The sequence below is a fragment of the Sceloporus occidentalis genome, unplaced genomic scaffold (assembly GCF_023333645.1).
Source record: "Sceloporus occidentalis isolate IW3139 unplaced genomic scaffold, rSceOcc1.0.p SCAF_1, whole genome shotgun sequence".
Classification (NCBI taxonomy): Eukaryota; Metazoa; Chordata; class Lepidosauria; order Squamata; family Phrynosomatidae; genus Sceloporus; species Sceloporus occidentalis.
In genome coordinates, this window is record NW_028316981.1 from 123,398,043 (window position 1) to 123,410,758 (window position 12,716).

A 12,716-nucleotide genomic window follows, 5' to 3' on the forward strand; every position below is an offset into this window, starting at 1 on the left:
AACCCAGTTATCTGCCTCCACTATCTTCTCCGGCATCACCAACCTCCAGCTCCAACAATATTGCTAACCAAAATGAAGATGCTTAACCTTCTAAATTATTTTAAACATAAAATAGTCCACTCTGGTATGTCCTGTAGGTGTTATTCCTAGAAACCCTACAGTAGGATCTCTGTCCTCCCTGTTCTTAAACTGGAGATCTATGAGGACTCTGGCAAAGTGAAAAATAGTTGGATTTTTTAAAACATGAAAATTCTATGTGCCAACTGCAATTTGGCAGATACATTGCAATTAGTCACCAAAACCTCTATTATCTGAGGGAAAAGAAGCTTGTCATATCTAAGGCTGTGGAAGAAGAAGAGCTGGAATCCAGGAACTTTGAGGCTACAAAGATGGGTAGCTGGAAACTGGGTTGTATATGGAACAGTCCAAATTATCTCCACCAACAATCTATGTTAAGGCATGGATATTCTTCTTCCATCTCTTCTTGTGGTTACAGATTACACATTCTGGAGCCTGTACATTTGGAATGGAAAAGGCAACATGGGTGGGGAGGGGAATGGAGGTGAGCAGACTGTACTAAAAGCAAATAAGTTCTGGTATGATTCCCCCTCCCTCCACTAATTGCTCACTCTGAATTTTCAAACAGCATAAGGACTAAATGTGCCAGCAGCCTCAAAAGTTTACTTAAAGGCCACCAGTTGTATGAGTCTGGAAACAGAGGATTGGTATCCCCACATTCATCTTGCATCTTTACATAGCTCAGTTTGTGTCTTCTGACTTGAGCATCTAGAACCATGGTACAGGTAGGTAAATTTGTGGTCCCCCAGATATTGCTACACTGCAACTTCCATAATCTGTCAACATTAGCTATGCTTTCTGGTGTTGGTAAGAACTGTAGTTGAGTAACATCTGGAATACCAAAAGGTGCTCAGCTGTGTTAGAAAGAACACATGCATTGATTTGTTATTCTCATTTGTCCTGATCAAAATTTTACTTTTTTTGTACTAGAATGTCATGACTGTAGGGGTCTGGAAAAGTTATCCTATATATGTGTGTGAATGAATGAACTGGCCTATATCCACCCATTAGTGCCAACTAGGCATACCTAGGTTTACCTCTTCCTATATATGTACACCAGATGTAATACTTATACAGCACCTGTCTATATAAACCAGCATGGTGTGGCAGTTTGAGAATGCTCTGAGAGACCAGGGTCTGAATCCATAGAAACCAACAGGGTGAACAAATCTTGCCAGGAAAACCCCTTGATAGGTTCACTTTAGGGTCACCATAAGTCAGAAATACCTTGAAAGCACATAGCACAGACCTCCATGTCCAGCCAAAGTACGGGCAAAGAAAAGTTTGTATTGAGCTCTACATTATTAAACCTCCATGTACAGAGCTCTACATTTGGGCCTCAACTACATACATGTCAAATAGATAGAGAGGAATTGGGACCCATGATGGTGTGATTTCACCAGCCTAGGTCCACTGAGTAAATGTATTCCCATACAGAAGCTTCTGTTGTCCCACTTGGCTGAAATCTCAGGTAGTTTTTCTTTCAATGGGAGTAGCAGCTGCCACAAGTGTTTATCTAGTTGTCTGGCCTATAAGGAGATCTCTGTTGTTGATTGTTTCTTGTTGTTCCTCTGACAAGCTGTGGAACACTACCCTTGGCAAGATCCTCTTGTCCCACAAACTTTGTATCTTGGCAGAAGATCCTATCAGGAGAGCAGGTCCAAACAGGAAGTCATTATTCTTAACAACTTTTTACACAAGCAGTTGGGGCTCCTGACTAAAAATAAACTACTTCTATTTTATATGTAATTGTGGGGATTGTGTGTACTGAAGGCAGATTCTCTTTAAGACGGCATGAAACTTTGTGAACAAGAAAACAGCAGCTTGTCTATTCCAAAGCACTGGTGCTTCTTTGGATTATGTTCCTCCTACCACTTGTGGCTCCCCACTCCCACCCCCAACACCTTCTAAAATATCTTACCTTCTAGAAATAAATAGAAAGATATGCTGAACTCATTTTGACTTTTAACTTCACTGGTAGCTCAGCTCTATATGCCAGTACTGGTATTTGTTTCTTTTAGTCAGAGTTATTTTGAATGAAGTTTCCATACCTCAGGAATTTCAGAGGTTGTTACTACTTTGGAACAAAGGTTCGCAGCTTAGCATGGATCAGCAGGCCAAGTGAGGCCATCAACGTAAGCAACAAATTTGGGTATCATGAAAGGACAAAAAGTGGTTATTTATTTAATGTATAATGATGGTATTTTTACTATTAAGGAGGGAGGAAAAGATGCTTGTGGGATTTTCTGTCCCATTTACCCGCAACTTGCCTGGATTTGACTACACTACATTTTGACTACACAGGTAAGGGCTTAATATTGGTTGCTGTACTGCAGGCAGCAAAATGTGATCTTGGGCTTGCTGTAAGGACTACAATGCCTTTCATGTGAGACCATCACCATAGTTTTCTGTTCTGCAAGAAAGGGTGAAGCATATGGACAATCAGAATTAAGAAAGATTTCATTTCTGTGGGATATGTTTAACAACTGGCTATTTGAAACATACAGAAATCCCTAAATATCACTGTCTTTCATATGCTGAGGAACCCTCCTCCCTCTCTCTGTGTAAAACAGCAGCCTGATCTGAGCAGTTGTAAACCTGAACTGATGGCAAAAGTCAGCTTTTTATTCAGAGGCCTCACAAAGTTTACCTAAGGAGCTAATTTAGGATTGCTGGTGATTTCAATTTTCCTTTTCAGATAACACCATATTCGTTTTTTAAATGTAGGTTTTTCATCACCAGCTCAACCAAATATTAGATTTTCAAAGATACATGGCTCTACAAAATCCACCAACAGTCAATACAGTGGGAATAAAACACTGCATTTGACGTATTGCTCTCCCTTACATTCTAAATTAATGATCAGATGCCAGCTCCTGATAAACACATCTTAGGGAGGGCCCCCCATAAATCAATGATAGTCAGACTTTACATGTAGAAAGCCTCAGGACCAATTCCAGGTGGGTTTAGGGGAAAAAATCCTCAGGAAAAATCTAAAAAGTCAGATCAAGTCACTACAGAAAAAATACTAAACAAACTGCCCAATGAGCTGACTCAGTATAAGGCAGCATCCTAATATAATGCAGCTTTTAATATGCAAACTCAAATAAACAACTGTAGTTATCAAGTACTAACTATGAAGCTTAACACTGAGCATTTTAAACTGGTTCCAGCCTCCCGGGCTGGAGCTGGGACGCGGGCTGGAGCCAGGGATTATTGCTCACTAAATCACCACTGAATTGCCAGCCAGCATCAGCCTGGGTCCCAGCCACACTCCACCAGCACTTTTTAGAAATCGGAAAGCTTTCCGGCTTCTAAAAAGTACTGGGGGAACGCGACTAAGACCCGGTTGGGACCTGTGCTGATGGCAGCTGGTGATTCAGTGGTGATTTAGTGAGCAATAATCCCCGCCTCCATCCCTTGTCCCAACTCCATCCTGGGAGGCTGGAGCTGGTTTAAAATGCTGAGCGATAAGCTTATTTGTTTCTCCCATATGGGCCTGTTCTGAGTTTTGGGGGCTTTTGGGAGAGGTCCTTCTTTGTCCCATCAAAGGCATGTATGGTATGGATACAAGAGATGGACTTCTCAGTGGTGGCTCCCAGGCTGTAAATGTCCCTAAATTAGTTTCCTACTTGCTGGCCTTCTCCCTGAAGGCAATACTGTTTTCTTCAAGCAAGCCTTTGCCTACCGACCAATTGCTGAAGAGGAGTCCTTTTATTATGGGATATGGGAGCATGATTTTGCTTACTGATCAGTTGAAATTGTGCTTTTAATTGTTCTGCATTTGTATTTTTAACCTGATTTGTGTCAGGATACAAATCTAATTGGTGTCTGTGTTTCTCTGGCATGGGTGACATCCTTCAAATGTGAAGACACTTCAGCTAGAATCAAGATGCTCCAACTGTTTTCAGGCTGAATTTTTAGCCTGTTCAAAGTTTTCAAAATGGCAGTGCTTTTTTCTCACACCTGTTTAAACAATTTGTACTCTATGTCTCTCTGAGTCACTTTCACTCCTTTTGCAATACTCTCATACACTTTCCACCAAATATTTCCTGTCTCTTTTCTCCAGCAGATGTCTCAGCCCATATAAAATTCCCATATTCCTTAGGGCATTTCACATTCTTTCTAAGATCACATTCTGACCAAGCTATCATTTCAACTTTTTCTATAATGGCTGAAGCATTTGGAGGAAACAATCCTGTCTTGTCCATCCCACAGCTTCTCACCATGTGTGACAGTTTGACAGGGAACAAATAGCATCTTCCTTATCAGTTCCCACCTTACCCAAAGTAGACATTGGGTGTCTGTCATGAATTTCCTGCCTTTATGAATCTTTAGCAGTTAGCTAAAAAGAAAAGAAAAGAAAAAAAGACAAATTCCTTACCATCAAAGACAATAGTAGTAAAATCTGAACAAGGGTTTCCTAAACCCTTGTTGCTGAGGCTCCATATTGACCAAGATGTTACCCTGACCAGAATAAATTTCTCATTATTTGTAGAAGTAGTTTGGGTGTAACAGCACACTGGATAAAATCCATACAGGAAAAGGGAAGGGAAGTGTTTCTTCCTACAACCCATGTTGTTTCCTTATGTTCCCATCTAAAGCATGTTTACTCATCTACATAATGTCTTCCTCTTTTTTATTTACTCTTTTTTGAGGGTTTTACATATTTTCAAGTACAAATAAAAAACAGATCATCCCACCCCTTTCCCACACAGAATTCCAAAACTCCACCTTAGATTGAAGTGCTAGAAGTGCACATGTCTGTACGTATATACATAGTCAAATATTAATCATTTGGAGTTTAATATTCAATTTTAATTGTTTTCAGTTTTTTTTTCTTTTTATGGTTTTTACTTTATTGGTTAACATGCATGAGTTGTTGTGAAAAAAATCCATATACTAACAGTGGCAGGGGTACAACATAACTCTACAACCTGGTTAGCCTGGCTGAGGAGTTCTGGATATTACAGTCCAAAAAGGTATGTTTTTCAAGTGCTGGTAGAAAGCGTGTGAGAATATTAGGGCTGAAATCTAAGCAGACATGTTGAATCATTGATGAGGTGGTGATTCAACCCTTCTATATGTTTTGTTGACTCAATGGATCTACACTGGTGCCTCGGGATACGAAATGATCGGGTTACGAAATTTCCGGGATACGAAAAAGTTGGATTGGCAAAAACTGTTTCGGGTTACGAAATATTTTTCGGGTTACGAAATTCATTTCGGCGCGAAATTCAAATGCTGCAAAGTGCAGCTACTGTATATTTTCGGGTTTTCGGGTTACGAAATTTTCGGGTTACGAAAGGAATGGCGGAACGAATTAATTTCATAACCCGAGGCACCAGTGTACTTTATCTGAGAATAACCATTGGATTTATGAACCTATATTCTCTTGACTCAATTAGGATCCAGCAATAGATGTGATTTGCCACAATCTCAGTAATGATATACTTATTCATTTGATCACTATTCCTCTCACTTTTGATTAATCCACAAATAACTCCAAGAAATGCTGGGTAGTTGACTCATACTTACTTTGTTATACCTAACTCAATTTTCCCAAACCTTGGGTATTCCCTCTCAAAGCAAAATTATTTTCCTGAACCTTTCCTGTTCTCCTTTTGGTCACAATTCCTGGAATTACCAGGCTGTTTTCATTGCCACTAGGACAGCAAACATATTCAGCAGCTGGCCAGGTTGATATAATTAGTTTATGGAAATTCCCTTTCATCCTTGTTCCATATCCCCACCCTTCCTACTGATATATACTTTGCCTGTCATTCTGGCATATTGTTCATTGCAATCTGAATAAAGAATTTTGGCAACATACTGGATGAGCATAAACAAACAGAAGCTTCAGCCAGAAAAGACAAAAGTGCCCATGAAATCTCCAGTCTTCAGACTGGGTAGGATTTAGCCCTGAACATGTGCACTCAGATTTCATCAGTGATCAATCGTGTGCTTTGCTGCCCATGTTCTGATCTGACTGACTGTGGAGACACATGCATTACATTTTTTTGAACCACCATAATGTGCTCTATGTGGGGCTATCTTTGGAGAGGGTCTGGCAACTTTAGTGGGTTCAGAATGATGAGATCAGACTGCGTCCAGTTACAGGGCACATGTAACTCCTTTGCTACAATAGTTTCATTGGCTGCTGACCTGTTTTGGGGTACAATAGTGTCTACAAAGGTGTACACAACTTTGTGATTTGAAAGACTGTACTCTCCTTTATGAGCGTGACAAAATTCATCATGAGAGCACTTTCTTTTTCTCTCTTTCTTTTCTTTTTGTTTTTCTTTTTCTTTTCTTTTTTTTTTTTTTTTTTTTTTTTGTCCCATGCTTGGAGATACATGTGGTGAAGACTCAAAATTTTTAAATGTGGTTTTAGATTATTTTGGATGATTTGGGGGCACAAAATCATCAGAAAATTAGCCTGTTTTTTTTTAAAGTGGGGGGCCTGAGAAACTTCTATGTAGGGTCTTGCAGGCCACATGCAGCCCATGGGCCACACGTTGCCCACTCCTGCTGTAGTGGTTTGAGTGTTGGGCTAAGAATTTCGGATATCAGGGGGCCATTCACACTACAGAGTTTTAGTGTGATGATTCTACTTTAACTAAGGTGGCAAACTTAACAAAGGCTCTGTACAGACTGGTGCTTTGCGCTGGCCTGAGGCCATAATTAGGGCTTGGTAGGGCTAGGTGTCTGCATGTGCCCAGCCCTACTTTCAGCACCCATGTACCAAATTGCCACATCCCTGTCCACACAGGGCACACGACAATGATTCATGGGCGTCCGAGCACCCAAACGGTGCTCTCCAGAAGTGGCAATGTCATAGCACGCAAGCACCATTGTGACGCCCCTAAAAAGAAGCTGCCTAGAGAGGCTCCTTTTTAGGGAGTGCATTGGTGCTCTGCTGTGCAGCTGGTGAGGCACCACAAGTGGCAAAGACAGGTGGCACAGAGCCACCCGTCTGTATCCCCCCTAAGGCAACATTCTATGGGATGCTGGGAATTGCAGTGGAGGGCAGGGCCTTTACAATCTTCAGACAGGGAGTTCCTCTGGTGCCTCTGACCAAACTACAAATCCCAGAAGGATTCCATAGGAGACAGCCATACGAGTTCAAGTGGAATAACAGTGCTATAACTGCATATTGTGAATGGGTCTCATATTTCAGATCCTCACTCAGTCATGGAGCCGCTGGGTGAGCTTGGACAAATCTCTCAGAAGAAGCAATGGCAAATCTTGGTAAGAAATCCCAAGGATAAGGTCATCATAAATTGGGGTCAACTTGAATAATAACAAGAAGTCCTCACAGAAATCTAGTTGATTTAAATTGTCCAACCCTGCCCCAAAAAATCCTCCACCATTGTTGTTGTTGCTTAAGCTTTTTCAGAAGGTGTTTGCCTTAGTGTACTGTTAAGAAGTGAAGGCTACATAGACACAACCCTTTTTTATGAACTCTCATGCATCGCCCACAGGGACTAGAAATATTTATCCCCCTCCCCCTCCCGAACAGCATATACTTTCTTCTCTATTCCCTTTCTCCTCATTACCCAACAAATTTTCTTTCTTAATTCTTCCTCAAATTTAAATGCCTGCTTACTTGCCTTTCTTATTATCTTCTATGACATTCCAGGAATCCCTCTCACCTCCTCTCTTCTGGGGTTACCTGCTGGAGTACAGGGCTTTCTCCCCTCAAAATACACTCACTTGCACACACGCTTCTCTTCAAGGACTTGGATTTCAAGGCTTCTTTCCAGTGGAAAATCACCAGATCCATTCTTGTAAGGAGTTACATTAAGTTCTTTTTTGTGGTAGTTTATTGGTTGTACAAATATCCAAAAGTTCCCAAGAGACTGCTGTCTGCTGTTCCATATAAATTGTTCTATTATTTTTTGCCTTTAGTTGCTGAAGTCCCTTCCTGTAACCATTAGCATTGTGTATCTGTTTTTGAATGCTGGTTTTCTTTGGTATTAAATAAAAATAAACAGCACAGATTTTGGATTCTGTTGTTGTTTTTAAAGTAAGCAGGGTTATTTTCTGTTTAAGTTACCCTGCTTCAGTTTCTCTTATTTTAAATTGATAAAACCTTTAAATATACTATTATTAATTTACAGTTTTAACTTTAATTATGATTAATGGCATTTGTGATATACCTTTCCTCTCAGAATCATAAGCAGTATACAGTGTTCCCTCTTCCTCTGCCCTTTTATTCTTGCAGCAATCCTGAGAGATAATTTAGGCTGGCTGAAAGACATCTAATGAACTTCATATCTGAGTGGAGATTTGAATCACATCCACCCTTTTGACCATTGCTTTGTACTGTCTTTCTAGCCTTCTCTCCCAACTGGCATTTGTTGTTGTTGTATGTATGGCCCAGGAGTCACAGTTAACACTGCTAGCTTCCATGTCAGTGAAGTAATGGTTACACTGTGAGTTGAACTTAGTTATCTAAGGTTCTGAATATATTTTGCTGATAGGGTTCAGTCCCTTGGATAGATTCCTTAAGGGTCAGAGTAAAATCCAGAGCAGATTCACTGTCCCACTGACATGGAAGTTATCAGCCACCAACTTGTTATGATGACAATGATGACTTCAAACCTTCCTAGATAAACCTGTAAACTCTTGATAAATGTTATGCCTACTGCATTGGTAGAAAGTTCTTGCATCTAATTGCACTAAGTTGTACACATACAGTACGAATCCAAAACAGACAACATAAGGACCTCTGGTGATTGGACAGGTTATCCTAACAGTGCTGAAGCCTATCTGATGCAATGATATATTATTCCATCTGCCTCAGTATCAATAAAAGAAAGTACCAAAACATGGAAATTCAAAGCCCTGAAATGGGAAAAAAAACCAAGCAAGTCTTAAAAGATGAGGTATGGATTCAAAAGCAGATCAATCCCAAATAAAAATGAAAGTTTTTATCACTACAATTCAATGCTGTATAATTGTTACCTATAAGGATAAAAAATACACTACTGTGTAATAAAAGTTCCCAGATACAGGTGCTTCCTGAAGATGATAATGATAAAAAAGAATTGATAGAACATAGCCTGCCTTTACAGAATACCTTGCCAGAGACAATCAGCCTGCAAAAATCATTGACTGCCAAGTGCCAAGTAGATATGCCATAGCAATTAACCAGATCAGAACTTGACTATCAGTATAATCATGGTGGAATTCTTGAGAACAGTGATTAAACTTTACATTGGGGTAGACTTATTATACTGGGTAAGAGGAATAGCTTGTAACAGACCAGACACAAATCCATAGATTAATAACTTTAGACAAGGCACTGATATACTTACCTAAGAGAATTGGAAAATCCATAAAAGCTAGAATCAGAGAAAAATATATCTAGAATCCAGGACAGTTTATATGAACCCATTTTCATGTCTCCTAGTAAGCTGTTTCAAATATTCTGAAGAAAACCTAGGAAGAAGAAATGTGGTATGATTCTAGCTAGACATAAAGTAATAGCTGAATTTCTCTATATTTGCTATACTTGTTGTGTGCCTTCAATTCATTTCCTGCTTATGGTGACCCTAAGGCAACCCTATCACAGGATTTTCTTGGCAAGATTTGTTCGCCAAGCAGAAAATTCTTAAATAATAGTTGGCATTCTATAGAGAGAGAAATGTTATTGGCTCCCTCCCTCCTTCCACAACTAAGTGCCAGGATGTACCAAGAAGAAAAGGTGAAATGATTATCACATTTTATCTGATGCCTGACCAGCCCAAAGCTAATAATGACTTATTTATTTTTCATCTGAAATAGTGGAATACTTGAGGGATTGTAATCCGTATAGATGTGATTCATCTTCTGACACCACAGCCCAGGATTTCTTTAGTTGTTATCAACATCTGTTTCTATTGGCAGTCCAACATTACAAACTAACATGTCTTTCAAGCAGTTCTTCCCAGTCTTGAATCCACAAGTGTTATTTGCCTATAACTCACAGAAACCCTCAATATTGGCCATACTTTTTGGCACTTCTGAGAGCTGAGGGTCACCGGGATTGTGGGATTCTGGGAACCATTATTCTAAACAAAACAACAAAAGGGTTCTAGCAAAAACTATAAGGGAATAACAGCACCCTGGAGCAAAAAAACCCAACAACAACAATGTAATGTCTAAAAGGGTAAAATCACCCCACTGGAAGATCTAAAAATGCTAAGGGTGAATAGAGTATTAAAAATACAAAACCAGAGAAACTAAACCCTGGTGAAAAGCCAATAAAACCACAGAAAGGGTGACGAAAATCCCCCTCTATTTTTTTTTTCTTTTGGCAATTATAAACAATACTAATAATAAAAAACCAAAAGGCCAGATGCGTTTCGACCTACGGCTTCTTCAGTGGCCTGTCAATGTATAAAATATAAAAAGTGTAATAACTCCTTAGCATACAAAGTGACTTTGCTGAATTCAAAAGCTGCAATGACATTATTCTAAACCATAGACATTAGCAGATGGTAGACCATGGTTCTCTGGAAGATCACCAGCCACTTTCTGGTGGACCATTTATTCTTGTGAGAAGCTGGGAATGGGATAGCTTCTGATGCTGGGAGTTCTCTAGAGAATAGTGGACTGAGTTGAACTAGCAAAGAACATACTATGCCAGCATGTACACTCAAAGGGAGGTGTGTCTGAATTACTGGGAAATACTCAGAACTTTTGTTTTGAAAACACAAAACACAGATGTGGACACAGGTGGTCTGTGGTATTGTTTCTAAAAGATCATGTAAGGCTGAAGCCATCCCACTCCCGCTGTAGCAACCCTCGTTTCTTAAGCAGCCCACCAAATCTATGTATAGCAAGACTACCCACCACAGAAATTATTTTGACTCATTATCACCTTCATTATCCCAGCTGTTACCAAAATAGCCAACCCACTTTCATACCAACAATAGATAATCTTGCCACAGTATATTTCCATATTCTTCCACACTGCACAAAACTCCCTGTTCACTGAGAACAAATTTATACTGCTTGGAAAATTCAAACAGAATATCAAAAACTTTAGAGAAAGTGAAGAAGGGGCAAAGATCTCCCCTAATATTAACAACTCAGTTTGTTGTTTGTTTGTTTGTTTTACCGAGGAATAAAAATAAATAGATTTTAATCACTTTTGAACTGGTCAGCCATGAGATCAAAGCAATATAACAAGAACTGCATCATAAGCCATAACCCAGATTCTGCTCTGATTTGGACAAAAGGTTGCCAACAGGGCCTGCCAGACCAGTAGTACCAGAGACAGGAGTGCTGGAAATCATCCGAGCCCCTAGGATTAGGATCAAGCCTTAGCCCGGGCCTCAACCTGGCTTCATGAGATTAGGCAGTCACCCCAAACTCTATGTCTCTAGAGCTAGTGTACTTACTGCTCATGCTTCCAAACCATCTCTTCCCAAAGGACATGACTGCTCCAGTAAGCTCACCAACATAAGCAGCATGCTTGGAAAGAATGATCAGAGAGGAGGAATGCTAGAATCCAAGACAAAGACTGGCCCTTAAAGGCCTGGAATTGCTCAAGGAAGGGATGGAGTTCAAAATGAGTGAGATCAAAGTGGGGTTTCAACCAAGCCTTGGAAATTTTTGAATGCTGAGCAAGTACATGGAGCTTTCTTTGGCAAGGGCAGGAGTTTCTTTTTCCTTCTTGGTAAAGCTGGTGCTTATGAAAGGAGGAAATGATATTCCCAAGATCTCTTAATTTTAAGAGGACATCTTTAGCGTTGAAGAGCACAGAATATCCTTAAGTAGTATTTTGGGAATCCCAGCCTACATGTTCATATTACTTTGTTGCCCTATTATTAAAGCTCCAGTTTTCTTCCAGCAACTGCATAACAAGGCCACAATAGCCATAGCCTCTCACATTTCTTGTTTTTCAAAGCTGTAACATAAAATAAAATGAACATTACTATTTAAGATGAATCAATGTTTTCAGTATTTTAAATAAATACATAAAATATGTTCACTAGTCACAATTTGACATCCTCACTGGTAATAAATGTGCAGATTATGTTAATCAACACCAAATACACAAAGTATATGTTGATCTCAGGGCTGGGCCAATAATTAATTTTTGCTGCTCCAATGGAATCTGACCTTGGAAAGAATTTGTTACACAATAATGAATTACTTGCATTTAGCTCCTTTTCAAGTAGTTAACTAGCAAGAATGTATAGTACATTATGATTGTGACTTAATGAGGAGTGGGACTGTCTTTGCAGTACTGTATAACATTAACTATTTCTTTATGCATACGCCACAGGAGTTTGGCCTTACTAAATAGTGGAGGAGGAAGATCATGTGGTTGGGGTGATGGCCCATGCCGTGTCTTGCACTCATGTCTTATTCTCATTTGTGGGTTTCGAGGTGACAGATGGATGGGAGAAGACTAAATTTTGTACCACAGACCAGCAACTTGTAGCATTAATTTTTTTTAAAAAAACAAAACTGCAACAATAGTGAGCACTTGGGCATGCCTACCTACTGAGTGACCCTTTGAGCTCTTAGTGGGTTTACATTCTCACACTCTCTTAGTCTCAGAGCATCCTAATGGCAAACCCCCTCTGAAGAAACGTGCCAAGAAAATCCCAAGATAGGGTTGCTTTATGGTTGCCTTA